This window comes from Acomys minous, assembly GCF_964271855.1.
Source record: "Acomys minous genome assembly, chromosome: 20".
Taxonomy (NCBI): Eukaryota; Metazoa; Chordata; class Mammalia; order Rodentia; family Muridae; genus Acomys; species Acomys minous.
Window position 1 is genome coordinate 8,318,309 of NC_140502.1, and position 12,920 is coordinate 8,331,228.

At 45.9% G+C, this 12,920-nt stretch overlaps 1 long non-coding RNA gene across 1 annotated transcript; it reads right to left on the reverse strand.

Moving 5' to 3' along the window:
- Window positions 1-2,084: 2,084 nt before the first annotated feature.
- On the reverse strand, window positions 2,085-12,889 carry LOC311590711. Its single transcript, XR_014776966.1, has 4 exons — window positions 11,937-12,889; window positions 3,732-3,817; window positions 3,257-3,421; window positions 2,085-2,450 (listed from the first exon to the last, which is right to left on the reverse strand). It is a non-coding gene; the product is annotated as an uncharacterized lncRNA (long non-coding RNA).
- Window positions 12,890-12,920: the final 31 nt, after the last annotated feature.

Consider the following 12,920-nt stretch of genomic DNA (forward strand, 5'->3'; position numbering starts at 1 on the left):
TCAGACAAGCTTATAACTCCCCTAATGCCCCCTTCTGGACTCCTCAGGCACAGTACACACACACACACACACACACACACACACACACACACACACACACACACTCACTAAAATCTTTTTTTTTAATTTGAGAAAGCAGGGAGCTGAAGAAATGGCTCAGCGGTTAAGAGCACTGACTGCTCTTCAAGAGGGCCTGAGTTCAATTCCCAGAAACCACATGGTGGCTCACGACCATCTATAATGAGATCTGATGCCCTCTTCTGGCCCGCAGGTGTACATGCAGATAGAGCACTGTATACATAATGACAAATAAATAAATATTTTAAAAAATTTAAGAAAGCAAAGATAGATAGGTAGATAGAACAGGATCAAAATGAATTAATTCCCCCTTTATATTACTATTTCCTTACAAAACAGAATACAGCAGTGTCAGGACCAGTATGAAGATACCAGAATGAAGAAACGGGACTCCACTTGGGAACCGAGGCTCCCACACATACTAGGCAAGGGCTCTGCCTCAGAAGCTGTTTCTTTACTCCTCTGTGAATTTTTCTTTTGAGTCACAGTCTCACTAATCTGCAGAGGATTGCCTTGAACTCACCCAGTAGCCCAGGCTGGCCTCAAGTTTGCTATGGGTCCGCCTAATCTTTCAAGTGGCTGGGCTGATCTGCTTGCACCACCACAGCAGCCCTCCCCACGCCCCACCCCACACCCCGTCTCCTGTTAGGACAGAAGTTGAGGCGATTTTATAATGCATCTCCGTATGCTTCTTTTGTTTTGAAACCCCCTAGAGATTTTTTTTTCACTAAAGCAAGTTGCTTATGTAAGCACGCTGTGGTCTAATTATTTGCTAAGACAGTTATCTTACTGTGGAGTCTAGGCTGCACGGAAACTTGCGGAATAGCCTGGGCTAGCTTCAAACTTGAAATCCTGGGGCTGGAGAGATAGCTCTGCGGTTAAGAGCACCCCCGCTGGCCGGGCGTGGTGGCGCACGCCTTTAATCCCAGCACTCGGGAGGCAGAGGCAGGCGGATCGTTGTGAGTTCGAGGCCAGCCTGGTCTACAAAGTGAGTCCAGGATGGCCAAGGCTAGACAGAGAAACCCTGTCTCGTAAAACCAAAAAAAAAAAAAAAAAAAAAAAGAGCACCCCCGCTGCTTTTGTGAGAGAACAGTGTTGCTACACGGTGGCTCACAGCCATCTGTGGAGCTCCAGCTCCAGAGGAATGTGGCACCCTCTTCTAACTTCTGAGGGCACCAGGGCACACGCATGGCACACATACATGCATGTAGGCAAAACACTCATAGAAATAAAATAAATAAATCCCCAAAGGGAAAATAGGTACACATTACCCTCAGGTACATACCTGAGGTGGTCCTTTGACCTCCACGCGCATGCGTACTGGCACGCACGCAGAATTTTCTGGCTCTGTGGTTAAGAGTGCTTACTGCTCAGTCATAAGGACCAGAGTTCCATTCTCAGCACTCATAACCCTCTGAGGGACTTGACACCCTCTTCTGGCTTCTGACACAAACATTAAATGTGAATAAACACTCGTATATGTACATTAAACAAAAATAAGTATTTACAAATACTTTACAAATTGAAAAAAAAAAGACATTTTCAGGGCTTGAGAGAGCTCAGCAGTTAAGAGTGCCCTTTCAGAAGACAGAGTAGGGGTCCCCAGCACCCCACTGCCTGGCCCCATTGCCTGTAACTTCAACATCAGGGAGATCTAGTGCTCTCTTATTATTTTTTTTTAAGTTTCTCTTTTTCAGTTTTTCGAAACAGAGCCTCTCTGTGTAGCCCTGGCTGTCCTGGACTCACTTTGTAGACCAGGCTGGCCTCGAACTCGCAGCCATTCCACTGCCACTGCCTCTGCCTCCCCCCCCCCCCCCCAGTGCTGGGATGAAAGGCGAGCGCCACCACGCCCTGCCTGGAGCTCTCTTCTGGCCCCTAAAGGTACTACACTTAACCTACAAAGACACATGCATGCACTTAAATAGAAATAATAATTAATAACATTTATTGTTTTTACTATTAATTATTATTATTACTGTTTCAGGAACAGAGAGGCTATAAAGGGAAGATTTTTTTTTTTTAATGTTCTTTGCTTGAGGTGGAGTGCCTGGAATCTGCTATTGAGGGACTGAGGGCATGGTTACAGCCTAGTATAAACAAGTGACGGGCTCCAGATTTGGCTCAGCAGTAGAACAATCACAAAGCATTGGTGTCTTCCGGTACCAAGATAAATAAATAAATAAATAAAATAAGGAAAATGAAAGATAAACAAAATGACTTTCCTTTTTTAAAATTCTTTTTAGTCTCAGCTACCTCCTCAGATGGTGCCACCATTCAGCAGTTTCTTCTTCTAGGTCGTGACTCTCACCTGGGATGGTTTTTGCCTCCAGGGGACGACAAGATAAGATGGCAGACTGGCATCGATAGGGATCCTGCGAACGTGTTGGTAGGCATTACCCTCCGTCCGCAGCTAAGACTCTTCTGGTCCACCGTGCAACCTTAGTGACGTTCCGATTACTGGCTGCAGGCGTTACTCACTCACCTATATTTCCCCACTGGCTCTTCCAATCTTTCTGTTGCCATATCTATCACCTATTCGTCAATCTGTCTACCTGTCTTCTGTCTGTCTTCTTATCTGTCTATCTATCTATCTATCTGTCTATCTATGTATCTATTTATGTATGTATGTATGTATCTATCTATCCTTAAAACAAAAACAAAACAAACAAAAAAACCAGGATTCTTGTAGCCTAAACTGATCCCAAACTCACTGTGTATTGGAAAGGTGACCTTGAACTTCTAACACTCTCAATTTTACCTGCCAAGTGCTAGCCTGCTTTATTTTGTTCTGTGGGTAAAACCCAGGGCTTCATCCAAGCTAGCCGGTCCCTCTCTACCAACTAAGCCACACTTCCAGCAGTTGCTGTTGTTGTTAATACAGGCATTAGAGATCCCTCAGAGAATCAGATAAAAAGCGACAAACCTCCAGTACTTGATTTTAGGCACTTCCTGGACCGTCCCAGGGCTTTTCCATCACTCTCTGCCTGTGCCGGTTTGAATCTCAGTTGTGGAATGTCCCACTCAGAGGGGGCTCCCTCAGGCAACCTTCCGCCCTCCCCCCCACACACACAGGTTAAGAGGTCCAGTGGGGAGAGGGTGAGGCATTGGCTCTGGTGCCCTGGGGGAGACCGGGGGCAGGGGTGGGGTGGGGGAAACCAGCATGTGCAATGCAGACCACCTGACTCGCCAGAGCTGGGACGTTTCCGCTTCACCCTGAGTGAGGACATTCACGAAGCGCTGATCATCAGCCTTTCCCCCGCTGCAGCGGGAAGGAGAGCCACGCAGCCGCTCTCTGTTCCTCTCCAGAAACACAAAGGCCCCAGCTGTGGCTGATGACAAACACCTGGGGAGAGGATGCAAGCGAGCCACTGGAGGCTCTGGGTGATGGGAGGATAGAGCTGATGCTACAGGGTGAGGACTGCAGAGAACAGGCCGGCTCACTCCCCAACTTCATTCATTCATTCATTCATTCATTCATTCGTTCACCCACCCACTCAGAATTGATGAACAGAGGTCTCCAGTCTACTGGCTGTGGGGGTGGGGCCAAAGTGAGTCCGATTGCTGTCTTTGGTCAGCTCCTATACTGACAGGCATGATAGACTCCCCCCCCCCCACACACAACAAACAAACCACTAGGTAGGGTGGTGGGGTACCTGGTTGCTGGTGGAGGCAGCATAGGGCAAGTTAGAAGCATAGAAAGTCCAGACACAGGCTGCAGAGGTCAGGGAAGGAAGGCTCCCTGGAAGCAAGAACGTTGAACTTGAAGGGGAATCAATCTCTCCTTCTCCCTCTCTCTGTTTTTTTTTTTTTTTAAACACAGGGCTTCTCTGTGGAACAGGCCTGGACTGTCCTGAACTCACTGTGTAGACCAGGCTGGCCTCAAGCTCACAGAGATTTGTCTGCCCTGGCCTCCCTTGTGCTGGGATTAAAGGTGTGCGCCTGTGAGTCTCTTTTTTTCATTTTAAATATTTTGTTTGTTTGTTAGTTCGAGGGGAGGTGCGCACACCACAGCACACCTGTGGAGGTCAGAGGTGAAGAAATTCTGAGAGTCAGTTCTCTCCTTTCACTCGGTGCATCCTTGGGGACTGAATGTATGTTGTCAGGGTTGGCCCCTAGAATATTTTCCTGCTCAGCCATCTCACTGGACCGTTTTGTTTTTGTTTTTGTTTTTTGTTTTGGTTTTTTGAGAGCAGGGTTTCTCTGTGTAACCTTGGTTGTCCTGGACTCGCTTTGTAGACCAGGCTGACCTCGAACTCACAGCCATCTACTTGCCTCTACCTCCCGAGTGCTGGGATTAAAGGCGTGCGCCAACACTGCCCGGCGAGCAGTAAGTGCTCTTAAACATTGAGAAATGTCTCCATCCCTGTTTGTTCCTGAAACATGCTCTTATATGGCCCAGGTTGACTTTGAATTTGCTATGCAACTAATGCTAGCTTTAAATTTCTCATCCTCCAAAGTGCTAGGATTAAAGGTGTGTACCACCACAGCAAGCATGAGCTTGAATCTTTCTTTTGTTTTGGGGTTGTTTGCTTTGAGACAGGGTTTTTCTGTGTAACCCTGGCTGTCCTGGAACACCCTGGAGACCATAGACCAGGCTGGCCTTGAACTCAGAGATCCGCCTGCCTCTACCTCCCGAGTGCTGGGATTAAAGGTGTGCACCTCCACCACCCAGCTGAGGTTAAATTTTTTTAAAGAGTGGATTGAAGGGAGGTAGAGAGATAATTCAGTGGTTAAGAACACTTTGCTCAGGCTGGAGAGATGGCTCAGAGGATAAGAGCACTGCCCGGTTTTCCAAAGGTCCTGAGTTCAACTCCCAGCAACCACATGGTGGCTCACAACCATCAATAATGAGATCTGGTGCCCTCTTCTGGCATGCAGGCAGAACACTGTATATGTAATAAATAAATAAATCTTAAAAAAAAAAAAAAAGAGCACTTTGCTCTTCCAGCCCACCTGAGTTTGGTTCAACATGGCCTTTAATTCCAGCTCCAGGAGATCCAATGCCATCTTCTGGCCTCTGCAGGAAACTGCACTCAGAAGAAATCACATATACCCCACTCTCATAAACACCTACATATAATTTTTTTTAAAAAAAATAATTTTTAAAAGCCTGATGGAAGGCCAGTGCAATGGCTCAGTGTGTCAAGGCACTTACCACAAAGCCAATGACTTGAATTTACTTCTTGGAACCCACATAGTGGAGAACACTGACTCATTTATTTATTTATTTACTTTGGTTTTTCGAGACACAGAGGGTCTCTCTGTGTAGCCTTCGCTGTCCTGGACTCGCTTTGTAGACCAGGCTGGTCTCGAACTCACAGCCATCGACCTGCCTCTGCCTCCCGAGTGCTGGGATGAAAGGCATGTGCCACCACGCCCGGCAGAGCACTGACTCTCTTGAAAGTTGTACTCTGACCTCCACAGTGGCAACGTGACTTGCACACGCAGCACACACGCCCTAACTGAATTAACCACTGTTTGAAAATCAAACAACAGCAAAAAGAGTGGACAAAGGCCCCCTTGGTGGGTGAGCGAGTGCGGTGTCAGATGCAGGAGAGAAAGGGCCAGCCTGGAGGCTGATGTCTTTGTCACACAGTCAGCTAAGGAGACTGAATTTTCCCCTGAGGATGACAGGGAAGCCATGCAGAAGTGTAAGAGGGAGGGGGACAGGGCCAGCTGTGATGCTGCCGAGGGTGTTTGGGGATCATGTAAACAGAAGACATTGAGAGGCTAGTGGTCCGGGTTGGTGGCAAAGCCTGAGGAGGAGCAGGGCCAAGGGACCGGAACGGAGACCAGGCAAGACCTAGATATATATGGCCAGACTGTTGGAACAGGAAGCTTCAAGGCAGCATTGAAGCAATAGTGGTTGAGCAGCTTGTGTGACCTTCACAGTGTGATACTTCACAGGGTAGATTAGTCATCTGTCAAAACAGCAGAAGGCCTATAGCTTAAAGCAACACCTACCGATCACCCTAAAGGGTTCTGTGGATCGGGAGCGAGGGAGATGCCCCTCGATCTGCCCAGGGTCTCTCAGACCCAAAACCACGGATTGATTTGTTCTTATCTGGAGCTTGGGCTTGGGGAGATGACCAAGCTCCTGGACGCTGTACAGAACTCACTGTAGTCAGAAGAAGTTCCTCATTTTCTTGCTGCCAATCAAAATTCTCTGTACCATGGCTTTCTCTATAGTGTGGTGTGTGTGTGCCTGTGTGTCTGTGTGCGCACGTGCAACCATGGCACAGCATGCATTTGGAAGTTAAAGTTTACAGTTTTGAGAGTCAGTTCTCTTCTTCTTTTTTCCATCTATCCATTTATCAGGTTTAAAAAAAAACATATTTAATAAGAAAAGGAATTATCAAACTTACTAATATGTAGCAACCATTCAGTGAATGCTATCGTAATTTCTCTACTGCATCCACTTTCTTTTCTAGTGGTTTGCCTTCCATTTATTTTTTATGCCTTTTTTTAGTTTTTTACATATACATTTATATTGTTACACATATATACAATCAACTACCTACAGAAGGAAGAGCCATGAAACAATCAGGAATTATATAAATGTTACGTTCTTAGTGTTTTGGCTATTTGTATTTGGCAGCCTTGAAGAAAACATCTTTCCTATCTTGGTGCATCTAAATTTCTGAATGTAAATCAATATCTATCATATATATCAACTTAAAACATCTATCTGGACCCGGGTGGTGGCGGCGGCGGCGCACGCCTTTAATCCCAGCCCTTGGGAGGCAGAGGCAGGTGGATCTCTGTGAATTCAAGGCCAGCCTGGTCTACAGAGTAAGTTCCAGGACAGCTAGAGCTGTTACACAGAGAAACCCTGTCTAAAAAAGGGAGAGAGAAAGAGAGAGAGAAATCAACCAAACAATCTGGTTTTCAACCCCATCAGTCTTTGTGTGTGTGTGTGTGTGTGTGTGTGTGTGTGTGTGTGTGTGTGTTATTCATGTGGAGATCAGAGGCCAACTCTAAGGAATTGTTTCTTTCCCCCTACTCTGGGTCCTGGGACTTGAACTTGGGTCATGAGGCTTGTGCATCCAGTGTTTTTACAAGCAACATTTTGATAGCCCATCCACCTTGTTGAAACAGGGTCTCTTTTGTTTTATATTCCAGGTGAGCTGGCCTGTGAATTTCTGAGCAATTCTTCTTTTTCACCATAGGAGTGCTAGGATTTCAGAGGTGAGTGACCTCATCTGACTTCGTACATGGGTTCTGAGGGCTGAACTGAGGCCATCAGCCTTTCATGGCAAATGGCAAATGGCAAATGTGTCTACCTGATAAGCTGTCTCTCTGATTCTGATAGCTTGCTTTTTGATTTGTTTTTGTTTTTTTGTGTTTTTTTTTTCTTCAAGACAGGGTCTCTCTGTGTAGCCCTGGCTGTCCTAGACTCACTTTGTAGACCAGGCTGGCCTCGAACTCACAGCGATCTACCTGCCTCTGTCTCCCGAGTGCTGGGATTAAAGGCCTGCGCCACCACCCCTGGCTGACAGCTTGCTTTTTAAAAGACATCAGAGGTACTGGGAATGTGGCTCAGTAGGTGGAGTATCTGCATAGTGTGCACAAAATAGTGACTTCAGTCCACAGCATTGTAGGTGGGGTGGTGCACACCTGTAATCCCAGCATTTGGAAAGGTGGAGGCGGTAGGATCACAAGTTCAAGGCTAGCCTCGCCTACATAGAAAGTTCAAGGGAGCTGGGCATGGTGGCACACACCTTTAACCTCAGCATTTAGGCAGAGGCAGGCAGATCTCTATGAGTTCCAAGCCAGCCTGGTCTACAGAGCGAGTTTGAGGACAACCAGGACTACACAGAGAAACCCTGTCTTGAAAAAAAAAAAAACCCAAAATATATACAAACAAATAAAATAAAAAATCAAAACAAAAAAGAACTTTTGTAAACATATAAAAAAATGAAAATAAGTAAATACATAAATAAATATGAAATGTGTTCTCTTCAGTCACCAGAATAATAAATGTTCTAATGAAGTATTGTTTAACATATAAAAATTAAACAGCAATGTTAAAATATTTATATGTAAAGGGAGAAAAAGTGAGTTCCTTGTGAGTAAAATCCTTATCTGTCAGAGAAACAAAAACCTATAAAGAATACATCATGTAGACACATGCATAGATAATTATTATTTAGAAACGTAAAAAAAAAAAAGTCAGGGGCTGGAGAGATGGCTCAGCGGTTAAGAGTGCTGGCTGCTCTTCCGGAGGTCCTGAGTTTAATTCCCAGCAACCACATGGTGGCTCACAACCATCTATAATGTGATCTGAGGCCCTCCTCTGGCCTGCAGATATATACACAGGCAGAGCACTGTATTCATAGTAATAAATAAATAAATCTCAAAAAAAAAAGAAAAAGTCAGAAAAAATTTTTTTTCTGTTTTTTGAGATGGGCTCTCACTATGTAGTCCTTGGCTGGCCTGGACCCCTTCCCCCCAGCCCCCAACACACAGATCTTTTCTCCTGTGCCTCTTCAGTGCTGGGATGATAGGTGAGTGCTACCACACCAGGCCCCAAGAAAAGACATAATCTGAAACGTTAACAAAGACAAAGAGATGGCTCCGAGCTTATTAAGGGTGTGTGCTGCACAGTCACGAGCATCATAGTTCAGGTCCTGCCTCCTACTCAGCAAGCTGGGCGTCTTGCAAACTTCTGCAACCTCAGCTCCAGGATGAGTGGAGACTGGGGGGGTGGGGATCTCTCAACCTTGTTGGCTTGCAGAGAGCAGGTAAGCCCCACACACAGGTACAGGGAGAGACCCTGTCTCAAAGGACGTGATAGATGATACCCAACATCCTCTCTTTTTTTTTTTTAAATTTATTTATTTATTATGCACACAATGTTCTAACTGCATGTACACCTGCAGGCCAGAAGAGGGGACCAGATCTCATTATAGATGGTTGTGAGCCACCATGTGGTTGCTGGGAATTGAACTCAAGACCTTTGGAAGAGCAGCCAGTGCTCTTAACCTCTGAGCCATCTCTCCAGCCCCCAAATCCTCTTTCGATGTCCACAACTGCACTGGCAAGTGCGCGCGCGCACGCACAGACACACACAAAACGAGGCTGGAGAGACCGCGCAGTGGTTTTGAGTGACTCCTGTTCCCACAGAGAATCCAGGTTCAAATCCCAGCCCTCAGATGGTGACTCACAACCATCTGTGCCTCCAATTCCAGGGGTCAGACTCCGTCTTCTGACCTCTTCCAGCATCCAGCACAGGTGTGGTGCGCAGGCACGGAGGATGCAAGCCAAACGCTCGTATGCATAAGATAAAACGCATAACTCTAGAACAGTAACAACAGCGGCAACAACCAAGGGGGAAAACAAAAACTTTCTAACAGCTCTTTTCCAAAAGGAGTAGAATTTGGGGTATAACTGGCTCAATTGTTTTTCTTAAAATCCCTCATGTACTATTTTACTTCTTTTCTTTAAAAAGTAGTTACTAGCAATACTGTTTTGCTTAGGAAATTGGTTTTAATTTTAAATTAAAAATAAAGTTGGCACTCCCTTCCCCTCACCCAGTAGCTAATTACTTTAAGTTAGTGTTTCTCACTGGCTGATTTCTGTCTCTCAAGGGACCTGGGGCAGTGTCTAAAGACTTTGGCTGTCACAACTTGACAGAGGGTGCTTATCCGTGCTGTTAGTGGGTGCCAGCCAGGGTTACTGCTCAGTCTCACACAATTTAAAATATACCCCTCACTCCTCACCCCAGGGAGCGGCGCCTGATGCAAACGTCACTCACACCAAGGCTGCTGGGAAACCCTGGTGTACTCCATTATCTGGTACCCAACCTCGATGTTAGCTGACATGGCTGTCAAGCTATGTGACTGACATGCTTCTCTTTCTCACCTTCAGTTTTCATGTCTCTAAAATGGTAGCTAAGCTAGGCATGGTGATGCATGCCTGTAATCCCAGCACTTGGGAAGCCCAGGAAGGAGAGCTGATATAAGTTTAAAGCCAATCTTTTCTCAAAAAAGAAAGAAAAAGAAAGAAAGAAAAAGAAAAAAAAGGGCTCATGTGGCTCATTGGGTAAAAGGCATTTGCCATCAGGCCTGATGATCTGAGCTCAATCTTCTGGGATCTACATGGTAGAGAGAACCAACCCACGCCCATTGGCTGTCCTCTGGTGTGCATATAAATAAACATTATAGCATGCAGATTCCTCCCAGCCCCCCCCCAAAAAAAACTGCACAGAACAGAAAACAAACAAAATAATTAATTAAGCGATTAAAAACTAGGAATGCTGTTATAATTCCATAATCCCAAAGTTCAGGGAACAGAGACAAGAAGGTCAGCAGCTCAAGGTCATCTTCGGCTGTACAGCGAATGCCTGGCCAGCCTGGGACAACAAGAGAACTTGCCTTTAAAAAAAAAATTAACTAGGGCTGGAGAGATGGCTCAGCGGTTAAGAGCACTGTCTGCTCTTCCAGAGGTCCTGAGTTCAATTCCCAGCAACCACATGGTGGCTCACAACCATCTATAATGTGATCTGATGTCCTCCTCTGGCACACATGTGGGCAGAATACTGTATAAATAAATAATAAATAAATAATGTTTATAAATAAATAAATAAATGAAAAACTAGAAGCTATGGAGGTGACTCGGCCAGGGAAAGGCATGCGGCAAAAGCGTGAGGCTCTGAGTTCAGATTCTCAGCACCTGTGCAAGCATCTGAGTGTGGCAGAGGATGCAGATCACCTCGTGCTAGGGAAGAGGAGGCAAGAAGATGCCTGGGTTCTGTGAGCCAGCCGCTCTAACAGACTCCTCAAGCTCCAGGCCAGTGAGAGACCCTGTCTCAAAATATAAGGTGGAAAGCAAGGGAGGAAGATACACAACACACACACACACACACACACACGCACACGCACACGCACACACGCGCGCACTCACACGCACACACTCACTCACACGCGTGTACACACACACACACCTGTGCGAACACGCAATGATGTGTGCATACATATACACTGCAAACAAACAAATTAGTAATAAAATAAAACGGAATGGGAGTAACCTCTGAATTGCTTCTCCCACTCATGGACCCAATGCCTGCAAGGTCTTGAGTCTGCAAAGTAAGCGTTCAGTTTGTATCGGTCGTCATTTGTGGTGTGTATTACAGTCCTCTCCCTGGCAAAAGACGGTGAACAAATATACCCAGAACTGACAAGTGGATTCCAGGCCCCTTCCTTCGTTTAGAGCTTGTTTGCTTCTGAACCAGAGGTGTTAGGATGCTTTCCCAAACTCCAGCCCGTCACGTCACGGGGCATGGTGGGAAGGAAATGAGCTGAGGTAAAAACAGTACCAACGAAAGCTGGCATCCCGATACATATCTGTTGACACTGAGACAGGAGGATTGCCTTGAGTTTGAGCCCAGTCTTGGCTACAGAGTGAGTCCCAGGCTAGCCTGAGCTACAAACTGAGACACTGTCTCAAAAAAAAAACAAAAAAACAAAAAAAAACCCACAAAACTGAACGGAAACAACAAAACAAAAATGGAAAGAAAGAAAGAAAGAAAGAGACTAGTGGCATTTTTGAGAAACTGGGTACCAAGAGATACAAAATACATCAGGTAATGATGTGGAGAGGAGCATAGTTCCTCCTCTGCTAACTCCCAGACAGAAACGCCCAGGTAAGATATGTTTAAATGACTCTGAGACTCAGCAAGATGGGTTGGCCCGTGTAAGCATTTGCCTTGCAAACCTGATGACCTGAGTCCCACCTCTTGGAAGCTGTCCTCTGACCTTCACATGAATGCTACAGCACACATATGCAACACACACACAGACACACACACACAGACACACACACACACACACATTAAAAAAAAAGTCTCTGAAACTCACCTATTGCTGGCCTCTCTCGGCAAAAAGGCAGCTTCAATCCAGCTTTGCCTTGTGTCCCCTGGGTGGTCTTGGGTGAGTGGCCCCATATCTCAGAGTCTCAGCCTACCCACTTCACGAAGATTTTTAAACGGATTTCTTGAGATAAAATGGTTTTTCAGCTGCCAAGCCCAAGACAGAGGCAAACCTTGGTTGGTTAGCTCTTAAGATTTTTCATAGTGCCAGGGCGCCTCTTCCACGTAGCTAGGGCTGACCTCAAACTCCCTACGTTGCCAAAAATGACCTTGAACTCCTGATCTTCCTGTGCCTACCTTCCTGAGATCACAAATGCGCGCCGCTACATCTTGCTCAATTTACATCGTTTGTTTAAAAATGTGAGGCAACTTTTCAGGTTTTTCATCTTAAGGTAACTTTGGTCCCCAGAATGGCTGAGTTTAGAAGGACAGGAAATGTTTAGTCCAAGGTCACCCAGAAGCCAAGGGACATTCCTGAAACTCAAACCAAGACCAAAGTTAAAATCATCTATTTTCTAACTCACATTGGCCCATCCTATACTCACTGGTTAGTTCTAAAAGTGACAGCTATGTTCACAACTGTTGCCTACTTCTCCAGCCCAGTCCTGTATACATTTATCTATCCTCTTTGCTCCCCAACCTGATTCTTTTCTTGATGAGAAACCAACGACATCCTCCTTTTCCGTTAGGGTACGGTAGAATCAGAGGGTACCAAGAAAAAGAAAATCGTTGGTAAAAGTCAAAATGCTTGCTATGTTTGCAAATGAATTGTGGTTCATTTAAAAGAAATCTCTGGCCCCGCTACTTGGGGAAAGAGGGGAAAAGACCCTGAGAAGTTCAGCTTTCCCTTGATTTTTTTGGGGGGGTGGGGGAAAAAGTGGGGAGAGCATTCCTGGGGTCTTTTTAAAAAGGCCCTCCCCTCATTTCCGGCCGCCGCTGCCAACCTTGGCTGGGCGCCTGGATCCTGTTGCTA